The sequence below is a fragment of the Gymnogyps californianus genome, chromosome 6, assembly GCF_018139145.2.
Source record: "Gymnogyps californianus isolate 813 chromosome 6, ASM1813914v2, whole genome shotgun sequence".
Lineage (NCBI taxonomy): Eukaryota > Metazoa > Chordata > Aves > Accipitriformes > Cathartidae > Gymnogyps > Gymnogyps californianus.
In genome coordinates, this window is record NC_059476.1 from 18,518 (window position 1) to 30,153 (window position 11,636).

The 11,636-nt window shown below is 46.7% G+C and overlaps 1 long non-coding RNA gene across 4 annotated transcripts; it reads right to left on the minus strand.

The window, feature by feature from the left end:
• Nucleotides 1-932: 932 nt before the first annotated feature.
• Nucleotides 933-3,787, minus strand: LOC127017947 (uncharacterized). 4 transcript variants are annotated; one of them, XR_007766661.1, is made up of 4 exons: nt 3,703-3,787; nt 3,393-3,534; nt 2,765-2,887; nt 933-974 (listed from the first exon to the last, which is right to left on the minus strand). It is a non-coding gene; the product is annotated as an uncharacterized LOC127017947 (long non-coding RNA). The 4 variants fall into 4 exon arrangements; XR_007766658.1 differs by lacking the exon at nt 933-974 and adding an exon at nt 1,859-2,048; XR_007766659.1 differs by lacking the exons at nt 933-974; nt 3,703-3,787 and adding exons at nt 1,859-2,048; nt 3,641-3,658.
• Between the last annotated feature and the right edge of the window lie 7,849 nt (nt 3,788-11,636).

Here is an 11,636-nt window from a genome sequence, read left to right on the forward strand (position 1 = left end):
GACTTCTTTCTATTTTAAATTCCTTCGTATATAAAATATATCTTTTTTGCATTTTTAAAGTCCTTTATTTTTTAATTTATATATACACACAAGTTATTTTTGTATTTTAAACCCCTACATATATATCTCTAGTCAGAATTTTTTTATATTCTATAATCCTTTATATGATACAGTAGATAGAGGTTTCTATTTTGAAATCCTTTTTTATATATAAAACAATATTATTTTTCAATATCTATAAACCCGAGATCTTTTTCTCTATTTCAAACACCTCACACCCATATTTACAGTTTCTATTGTTTTTTAAACCCCCCATCCACCAATTCTCAGGCATTTTGGGGCTGTGACCCACCCCCATCCACCACTCACCTGCTCCTCTGCCACATCATTGCCCCCCCGCTGACACTGCTGCCCCAAATGACATCATCACCTCCCCACACCTCCCCAATCCTCCCCTTTTTATTCACCCCCAAAAAAGGCACAAAATGAGGGAAACAGCCCCAACCAGCAGCTCGTTACTTTAAGACTGTCATTGACATATGTATACACACCCCCCAAAAGGGTGGCTCTGCTAGGAAGCTAAAGGGGGAGTGCTCCCCCCAAACAGTTGCAGCCCCCCCAGCCCCTGTCCTGCAGGCTGGCAACCGGCCCACGAGGCGGGGGGGGGGCAAAGGGGAGCGTGACAGGGGATGACGCCACATCCCTTGCTCAGGCTCTGCTCTGGGATGTTGCCCCTCCGTTCCCACGCTGGGAGGGGCTCCCCAGGGCAACAAACGCCCCCGGTCCCTCTCGGCCCTGGACTCTCCCCCCAACACAGCCCTTGCTGCGCACCTGCGGGGCACCCGCTGCAGACAGAGCCAGGAGCCTCCAGGCACAGGGCCGGCCCCTTACGGTGAGTCTTCTTAGCCACCGGCAGGCAAAGCTGGGCTGGGGGGGAATCTATTGAGCATCGCGAGATGCTTACACCACCACATCTGAAAAACAAAAATCCCAAACTGTATTTCAGCCTACTAAAATAACACGTCTGGCTTGCTGGGTCAACAAAATTGGAAGTGAAGCATAAAACTTTAAAGAGTAAACTAAAAAAGAAAGAATAAATCTCAGTAATTCACTTTATACTAAAAAGGCGTGCATATTTTTATATACATCCAATAACAATACCTATACGATAAAAGCAGTTGATTTTCCTGTTGCATTAGTTTAACTTGCATAGCTGTGAATTGATACCATTAAATTACCTGTCTCCAACATACACAGCTATAAGTTGACTAGGGGTTTTTTTTGTGTTACATGATTAGGATGGACATCTGGCCAGCTGCACTGCCCAAGAGAGATGCTACTGAACTGCCAGGGAAATGCACCATTGAAAGCGAGACAGAAATAAAGGACTTCAGAGCACTCCATCAAAATATCAGGAAAAACCCCCATAACATTCAGTTGCCTGTCTTTTTCAAGATTTAGACAAAATACCTAACTGCTTAAGCACACCTAATAAGTTATATGCTATAGCTATTTGGCAGTTACAGTTTAAACAATGCAAGTCAATTTGCAGGTTATACAATTTAAGTTTTTTTAACATTTCATTTACGATAGAAAAACCAGCGAGATAGAAGTAAAACTATATAAGGAATCTTCTGAAAAGAAAAAAAAAAAATCAAATCCCCAGTGCTGCAATACATAAGGCTACCAAAAAGGACTGGCAGATTTTAATGCTCTTGGCTGTACTGAAGCATGGAAAGGAACATGTTTTTATGATATCTCAACTGTTACAACTGAGAACCCAAAGACCAGCAATGCCATTGACTTTTGGAAGACATGTTGTGCTTGGGTCTCTGGAAGGAAGTAAATTTTCTCTTTTTTTTTTTTTTTAAAGAGTGAAAAATCTTGCTGCTGGTGACTTCTACTGCCAAGTACATCATCGCTGAAGATCCACTCTGATGAGAAGTTAATAAAAATGCAAGTTCTTTGAATGAGAAGTAGTCCCAGAAAAGGGTTCCCCAAAAACAGACCGCTCGACAGCGGATATGCCGACACATCCTGGATCACTGCTGCGAGAGAAGACCGTCCGTAAATTTCTCAGATACAACACACACAAGACAGATCTGTGCGTTGAGCCTCTAACACAAGAAAGGAAGCGCTCGGTTAGCATTATGCTGATGGGCTGAGGCACACGAGACCCTCGGTGTGGCTACCAATGTGCTCGCCTAACACAGAAGAACCCAATGGGAACAGCAAGACCTGAGTAACATAGGGTATAGCACACAGAAAACAAGCGACACAAACTACCTCCTCACCTACAAAGCCCCTTAGGGAATAACGGCGGCGGTCGGCCAATGGAAAGGCCACGATGGCGTGACATGGTGACTCAAAAATCTAAAATGGACACCTTACGACTACAGAAACCGGTGCTAAGCACAAGAGAACATAACTGCCGTGACTGATACTAGAGCAAAACCTCATTGGACACTTAAGGAAAAAGGCAAAACTGGAATAACAGAAAAAGCTTGCGTGCCCGGGACTGTGATAAAAGACGACCCCTGGCTGCAGATTGTTACAAGCACAAATAATACACACCCTCGTCTCCAAGAATTCCAGGGAAGATGGCGACACAAACCCACGCTGGAAATAAGTGCCTAGTCAATGCTTCTAAGTAACAATGCCTGTGACATCGGGACGGATGCAAAAATTAAGTCAGGGAACAAAGTAAGTAAAAGGCACGGAGAAGCGGAGACCTCAGAGTTCTGGGGGGTATATTTTTACATACCTAATGCCTTACGAGATGAGACTCATCTGACATTGAGCCCCGCATACTGAGATGCGGAGGCCCAGGCTGTTTACGCCGCGTCTCTTGTGACTCTGTTGTACCTCCCGTCAGCTGTGGGGAAGACTAAAACAGAACAGACCTCATCGACGTCCAAATCCAACTGCAAAACCAATCTGAGAAAGGCCAATGAACCCTCCTCCCTTTCCCAACCATCCCCCAGTCTCAAAACTTTACAAACCCTTCTCACCTCCTGAACTGTCCGGGAAGGAACCCACTGCTTCCTGACAGCTCCTGCCCTGTATTTGCACCCCTGAACCCCCCTGCATTGGCCACTCCTCAGGAGCTGTTCTGAGCTGCACCCTGCATTCTGCAGCCACCTCCTATCTTACACCTTCCCACAGATGCTGGGCTCTGCTACAAGCCCACAACACAAGTGAACTCCTGATGCTTATAATCTATGAGGGGCCTGCCGCAAGCTGCAAAGGTTCTAGGGACAACACGGTTCTCTGTGGGCAATGGGGAAAGGCGATGAGCCATCCCATACCCTGAAAGACACTATGCCTTACGTCCCTGTCGCTTTCTTGAAAAATGCCAAAACTCCATACACAGGCACATGCAAGATGCTCACCCTAAGCCCTGCTAGATGATCTCACCATCAGTCCTGTTAAGAGAGAGAATATCAGCAGCTCACACAGTATACAGCAAAACCAGGGAAGAAAACAAGGTTCCATCTTCAATAGAGTCAGGAATTCCAGAAAAACACAAGGCACCTAGAACAATAAAAAAAAAAAATGCATACTATTAAACTATCTTGCCACCCCTGAACACTCAATACAAAACTACTGACCAGGGGAAAAAAAAAAACACAAACCACACCTGCATACAAGCATACTTTCTACTATGTGTGCTGCTGAACTTTATGGTCCCAGTGCTCTTACCTCAAACAGACACCTCCACTTCTCTAAATGCCAACACACATCTGCCCAGACAGCTTAGACAACTCAAAAAACTACCATCAACTGAAGAAACAGCAGAGCACCAACACCAAAGAAACCCTGGAGCAGAATGAGCTCCCTGATGAGCGGCTGTGGCTCATATACCCCGGGCCCCGCCCACACCCCCTTCCCACAATCCCCTGGGAAAGGGGAGGGGCCAACCACCAGAAGACAAAGGCAGCCAGAGGAGCAGCAGGGAGTTTTCTCATGTGCCTGAAGTTTACAGCGTGCAAAGCGCTGAACAGAGAAAGCGACCCTTACCGGAAATGACGATACCTGCTCTTTTTCTACAACTACATCTACGCTGCATCAGCAACGTGACCGGGTAGGGAATTGAACTTAATTTTTCCGGGGCGTAGATAGACAAAGATAGATGTCCTGCTAAGTTATGTAAGAAAGTAATTTGTTAAACGCAATAACAATATTGTTATCAAAAACGACGTGCTTTACTTTCCTACAAAAATCCCAAAATGCCATGGGGTTACGCTTCATTTCTAGCAAGACCATACATACTACCTAACTTCTACCAGAACTGCCTTCTGGATAGGACCGAATGACAAAGCAGAATTAGATCCCGTAAGAATCCCTTCCCAAAAATATCTCCGGTTGCAAAGCAAATTATTTATGGTAAATTGCCGATGATTCAGGGTCACCTTGGCGGTCTCTCTGAGCGACTCCCTTAACAGAACTAGATGAGTCCCAAAGAGCAGAAAACGCTAAAAAACCATGGAAATACAAGAAATGTATCAGACACTGTATGAAGCCCAATTAACACCTAAAGAGCTAGAACAAAAATAAGGTGCAAAACAGAACAAAAACACCATGGGAGATGCATCAATGGCAATAGGTGAAGGCTATTGCCTCATCTGAAGAACTCAGGAGGAGATCTGAGGTGACGCTCGACACCTTTGGGGTACCAGATAGAAACATACTATAAGACAGAAAACAAAAAGATGGCTCTGGAGCACAAAGATGGCTTCGGAAAAGGTTCTGATGGAACAAGAGGCATCGTCACGGGGATCAGAGAGATCCCGAAGGGGCCAGGGAGACCAAAGAAGTCTCGGGGATGCAACGAGCTCAAAAGGGAATCGAACAAAGTACAGGCGTCCTCAGGGGACTGGGGACCAAATGGAGGCGCACCAAACAGACGAGAGGACGGAAAGACCAACCGGCGTAACGGATAGGGTTCTGAGGGGAAGAGGGGGGTGCAGAGCATCCTCCCGAGCTAAAATGGGGCTCTAGGGCGTAGGCGATGTCTCACAAGAGCTCGGCAAAGGGAGCGGAGGAGTCGCCAGGGGCCCTGAGAGACCAAAGAAGCCTCAGAGGTAACAATGAGGAACTCCAGAGGGGATTTCCACAAAGTACAGATGTCATCAGGGGGCCGGGGGCTGAATGAAGGCATCCTAAATGGCAAAGAGTAAGATAAGAGCGCTCTGAAGAGCACAAAACAATAAAATCAAAAGGGAGCTAAAGCACTACGAGAGTGCTGTGGAGTACGAGAAAGGACTCGGAAGACATTGTTACAGAGAGGAGAGGAATTGGGAGGGGGCAGGGTAAGAAAAGAAGGCTTGGAGACACCGTGAGGGCCTTGGAGTCTCAGGAGGGCATCTAGGCAAACTACGGACGGCCGAATGGGAGAGGAACTGAATGGAGACACCCTCGATGGCAGAGAAAAAGATAAAAGAGCGCTGCACAGCAAAGAAAGAAGGGAGGCTCTGCCGGAACAAGAGAGACAGAAAGGGAGATAAAATGCTCCAAGGTGCTGTGGAGAACGAGGAAGGCCTCAGGAGGCGGCCTGACCGCGAGGAGAAGGTTGTCGAGGGGGGCCGACAGACAAAAGAAGGCTTAGGGACAACAGGGAGGAACTCGGTTGATCATCCAAGCAGAGTATGCACGGTCTCGGGTGGCCAGGGACTGAACACAGGAATCCTAGACAGCGTAGAGGAACAAATGAGTGCTCTGTGGCTCAAAGATGGCCCCAACTGAAGTGCTACAAGGTGGATGTGCAGCACGAGGAAGGTCTCGGGAGGCATCGTGACTGGGAAACGAAGAGTCCCGAGGGAGGTAGAGACAGAAAAAGGATTGGAGACACAGCGATTAAATCCAGAAGGGATCTGAACCAAGTAAACATGTCATCAGAGGGCCAGGGAACAAATAGAGGCACAGCTAGAGGGAAGAGAGGACAGAAGGACTGGGCTGGGTCACAGATATGGACTCGGGAAGTCCTCTGAGGGAACAAGAGGGGCGCGAGGTCTGCTACAAGGCTAAAAGTGTGCTAAGGGCAACCTCGAAGGCATCGACAGACATCGTGACACCATTAGAGGGGTCCCGGTTGGGCCAAAGACGCCAAAGGCGGCTCAGGACACAAAGAGGAAGTCCAGAGGGGTCTTGAACAGAGTACAGAAGTCGTCGGCAGGCCGGGGACCAAATGGAGGCACCCTAGATGGCAGAGGGGACACTCAGAGCGCTCCGAGGCACAAACAAATCTGAGGACGGGTTTCTGAGGGACCACGAGAGGATCAAAGTCCGCTATGGAGCTCAAATGGGGCTGTGGTACACAAAGAAGGCGTCTGAGGAGGCACGGTGACTGAGAGCAGAGGGGTCACAAAAGGCTCGGAGGGATAAGAGAGATTGAAAGGGAGGCAAAGCGCTACCAAAATGCTGTGGAGCGCAAGGAAGATCTCGGGAGGCATCCTAGCTAGCATAGAGAAGAGTAAGAATGGTCTTACTTGGGAACGGAGATCTTGGGAGAGGCACGATTGCAACAAAACAAATCCAAAGGGGGCTTACGGAGCCGGAAATGTGCTGCAGGGAACATCGAAGACCTCAGGAGACATCGTGACAGTAGCAGAGGGGTTCTGAGAGGGACAGACAGAAGAAGGCTCGAGGACATGATGAAGAAGTCGAGAGGGGATTTGAACAGACTACCGATGTCCTCAGGGGACCAGGGACTGAACAGAGGTATCCTAGCTAGCATAGAGGACAACAAGAGCATCCCAGAGATGAAAGGTGGCCTCAGGAAAGGTTCTCAGGGAGGGAGAAGGGCGCAAAGTGCGCTACAGAGCCAAAGAGGGGCTGTGGGGCACAAGGATGGCCATGGAGGCACGATGATGGCAGCAGAGGGGTGCTGAGAGTGAAAGAGAGATAGAAGGCGGCTGTGGGACACAATGCAAAACTCAAGAAGGTGTCCCAGCAATGTACAGATGTCCTCAGGGGATGAGCGACTGAATGGAGACATCCTAGATGGCAGTGAACAAGGCAAGAGAGCTCTGGGGCACAGAGCAAGCCTGAGGAGGGGTTCTGTCTGAATAAGAGAGATACAAAGAGGGCTGCAGAGCTCCAAGGGTGCCGTGGGCCACAAGCACAGTCCCAGGAGGCGTGGTGATGGGAACGAGAGGGCCCCGGGGGGGACAGAGACAAACAAAGTATTGCTGACACAATGAGGTGCTCGGGAAGGGATCTGAACAGAGTACAGATGTCCTCAGGGGACCGGGGACGGAATGGAGGCATCCGACATGGCAGAGGGGAAGGTAAGAGTGCTCTGGGGCACAATGAAAGCCCGAGGAAGAGTTGTCTCTGAATAAGAAAGATACAAAGCCTGCTGCAGAACTAAAGGATGGTCGTGGAACGCAAGGACGCTCACAGGAAGCATCGTGACAGAAATAGAGGGGTGCTGAGGTGGCCGGAGAGACAGATGGTGGCTCGAGGACACAAAGGTACTTGGGAGGGGATTTGAACAGAGTACAGGTGTCGTGAGGGAGTCGCTGACCCACTGGAGGCAAGCGAGATGGAGGAGAGGACAAAAAGACTGCTCTGAGGAAGAGGAGATGTTCTGACAAACCGAGAGGGGTACAAATTATGCTCCAGAGATAAAAGCGTGCCGAGGAGACCCTCTAAAGCCTCAGGATGAACCAAGAGAAAAGGAAAAAAAAAAAAGACGTAAAGAACACTTTAAAAGCAACAGGGTACGTGACAAACAAGAAAGAATTAAAAAAGAGGGGTAGACAGCTTGATAAAAGTAGACATAGAAAATTTAAAAAGCAATAGGTTACAAGGCAGAGGAGAAAGAAAATTAAAAATAGGGACAGAAAACTAGATAAAAGTAGACATAGGAAAAAAATGAAAAATGAAGGCATTAAAGAGAAAAAAACCCTAAAAAGTAGGGACAACAAACTAAATAAATGGAGACATAGAAAGAAAATGGAAAAATTGAGAGAGTACCCAACAGGTAAGAAAGAATTAAAAAATAGGGACAGGAACTAGATAAAAGCAGACGTAGGAAAAAAATTGTAAAAGCAACAAGATTAAGGAAATAAAGGAAGAAATTAAAAAACAGGAACAGCAAACTCAATAAACAAAGACATAGAAACAAAATTTAAAAAGCGACAGGGTACAGAACAGTCGAGTGACACAAAAAATAAAGACAGTGAACTGGATAAAAGTAGATACAGAAAAAAATGTAAAAGCAATGTGACACAGGACAGACAGGAAATAATAAATAAATAGAGTTAGGCATCTTGATAAAAGTGAACATAGAAGGAAAATTTTTGAAATGAAAACGTAGAGGACAGGTAGGAAAAAAGTAAATAATAGAGACCGAAAAATGCATAAAAGTGAAGCTAGAAACAAAAATTCACAAATGAAGACATTGAGAGGAAAAAATTTAAAAATAGTGAAGAAACCTGAATAGACGGAGACATAGAAAGAAAATTCTAAAAGCGATGGGGTACGGGACAGACAGGAAAAGTTTAAAAAACAGAAAGGAAATTTAGAAGCGACAGGGCACAGGACAGAGAGGAAGAAATAAAAAATAAAGATAGTGAACTGGATAAAAGTAGACATAAAAACAAAATTTTAAAAGCAATGGGGTATGTGACAGACAAGAAATAAAAAATAGCAATAGGCAGCTTCATAAAAGTAGACATAGTGTCATGGTATAACCGCAGCTGGCAACTAAGCACCACACAGCTGCTCGCTCACTCCCCCCACCGGTGGGATGGGGGAGAGAATCGGAAGGGTAAAAGTGAGAAAACTTGTGGGTTGAGATAAAGGCAGTTTAATAGGGAAAGCAAAAGCTGCAGGCGCAAGCCAGGCAAAACAAGGAATTCACTTGCCGCTTCCCATCGGCAGGCAGGTGTTCAGCCATCTCCAGGAAAGCAGGGCTCCATCACACATAACGGTGACTTGGGAAGACAAATGCCATCGCTCCCAACGTCCCCCCCCTTCCTCCTTCTTCCCCCAGCTTTATATGCTGAGCATGACATCCTATGGTCTGGAATATCCCTTTGGTCAGTTGGGGTCAGCTGTCCCGGCTGTGTCCCCTCCCGGCTCCTTGTGCCCCCCAGCCTCCTCGCTCGTGGGGTGGGGTGAGGAGCAGAAAAGGCCTCGACGCTGTGTAAGCACTGCTCAGCAGTAACGAAAACATCCCTGTGTCATCCACACTGTTTTCAGCACAAATCCAAAACATAGCCCTATACTAGCTACTATGAAGAAAATTAACTCTACCCCAGCCAAACACAGCACAGTTACAAAATAAGAATAGGGAGAAAAATACGGAGAGATATCAGAAGACAATTTCAAAAGCAATGGGGTACAAAACAGACAAGAAAAATAAAAAAGACAGACAGTAAATTGGTTAAAGTAGACATGGAAAGAAAATTTTAAAAGCGACAGGGTACAGGATAGACGGGAAAACATAAAAAATAGGGACACCGAAGTGGATAAACTTTGACATAGAAAGAAAATCGAAGAAGCGACAGGGTACAGGACAGACAGGAGAGAATTAGAAAATCAAGACAGTGAACTGGATAAGAGTAGCCATAGAAACAAAATTTTAAGTTGACAGAGAATAGTATAGACAGGAAAAAAATTAAAAAAGGACAGGAAACTAAATAAATGGAGGCATAGAAAGAAAATTTTTAAAGCACCTGGGTACAGGACAGAGAGAGAGGAATTAAAGAATAGGGACAGGGAATCAGATAGAGACATAGAAATGTTAAAAAGCAACAGGCTACAAGAAACATAGGAAAGAAATAAAAAAAATAGGAACAGGGATGAGAACAGAAGGAAACATTGAAAGAAAATTTGAAAAGTGGCAGGGTATACGGAAGAAAGGGAGGAATTAAAATTTAGGGAAAGGAAGCCGGATAAAGGGAACTGTTGAAAGAGAAATTAAATAGTGATGGGGTACAAGAAATATAGGGAAGAAGAAAAAAAAAAAAAAAACAGAAAAGGGAGCCGGATAGAGGGAGACGTAGAAGGAATTTTAAAAAGCAACTGAGTACAAGAAACATAGACAAGAATTAAAACACAGGGACAGGGAGATGGATAGAGGACAACATAGAAAGGAAATTTAAACAGTGATTGGGTACAAGAAACACAGGCATATTAAAAAAAAAGGGACAGGGAGATAGATAGAAGGAACCATAATAAGAAAATTGTAAAAGAAACGGGGTACAAGAAACACAGGAAATAATTAAAAAATAGGGACAGGGAGATGGATAGAAGGAAATGCAGAAAGAAAGTGTAAAAAGCAATGGGGTACAGGACAGAGGGAGGAATTAAAAAATAGGGACAGGGTGCCAGAAAGAGGGAAAAGTAGAAAGACAAATTAAAATGCAACCAGGGTACAAGAAACACAGGGAAGCATTAAACAATAGGGAGAGGGAGCCGCAGAGAACCATCAAAAAAAATTAATAGGTGAAGTGCTACAGGGCAAATTTGGCAGAAGAGTAACAAGTTTTGGGGAGCCAGACGGGTAGGTGGGCTGGTGGAGAGGGAGACAGAAGCAGGGACAGGCAGAGAGAGATCTGGGGAAGGGTGGCAGAGATCGACGGGTATGCACACGAGAGAACGCCTGACTCACCACAGCTCCCGGCACCGGCAGGAGACTTTCACCGCCCCAATGCTTTTCTCTCTGCCTCCGCAGCAGGCGCCTCGATGCTCCTCCACCACGAGGCTTCCCAGAAGGTCACACGTGCAGCCGATGGAGGCAGCGAGCTCCCAGCACCGTGTGCTGGTGGTCTGCTCTGTCGGGGATGGCTCAGAGGGATCCTTCCTCGCCGCAGGGACTGGGCATTCCTTGCTGGAGGCAGCTGCCTGCAGGACCCCCTTCGATTCCCTCCTCAGCCAGTTCCCCTTCCTCAGCTCCCTCAGGCAGGTGTGCCTGGGCAGACCCTTCCCCAGCTACAGGGAGGAATTACAAAATAGGGACAGGCAGCCGGATAGAGGGAGACATAGAAATAAAATTTTAAAAGTGACAGGGTACAGGACAGATGGGAAAACATTAAGAAATAAAGACAGGGAGATGGATAGGGGGATACGTAGAAAAAGAAACTAGAAAGCGGTGGGGTACAGGAAACACAGGGAAATGTAAAAATAGGGACAGGGAGGAAGATAGAGGGAGAAATAGAAAGAAAATTCAAAAAGCAATGGGGTACAATTCACACAGACACAAATTAAAAAATAAGGCCAGGGAGATGGAGAGACAGACAGACATATAAAGACAGTTTTAAAACCGATGGGGGAAGGGAAAGAGCGAGAAGAAATAAAAAATAGGAAAAGGGATCCAGATGGAGGCATAGAAAGAAAGTTTGAAAAGCAAACAGGGGCTGGCCATTCCTTGCTGGAGGCAGCTGCCTGTGCAGGACCCCCTTGGATTCCCTCCTCAGCCAGTTCCCCTTCCTCAGCTCCCTCAGGCAGCCATGCCCAGGCAGCCCCCTCTCCAGCTAGAGCCCCTTCCCACAGCAGGGCCAGCCCCATCCTCAGCCTCAGTGGCCACACCTGGGGCTGCCCCAGCTCCAGCCCCAGCTGGGGCCCATCGGGAACAGGGGCCATTGCCAAAGCCCCACAGCACATCACCCCCTGCCCTGCTCCTG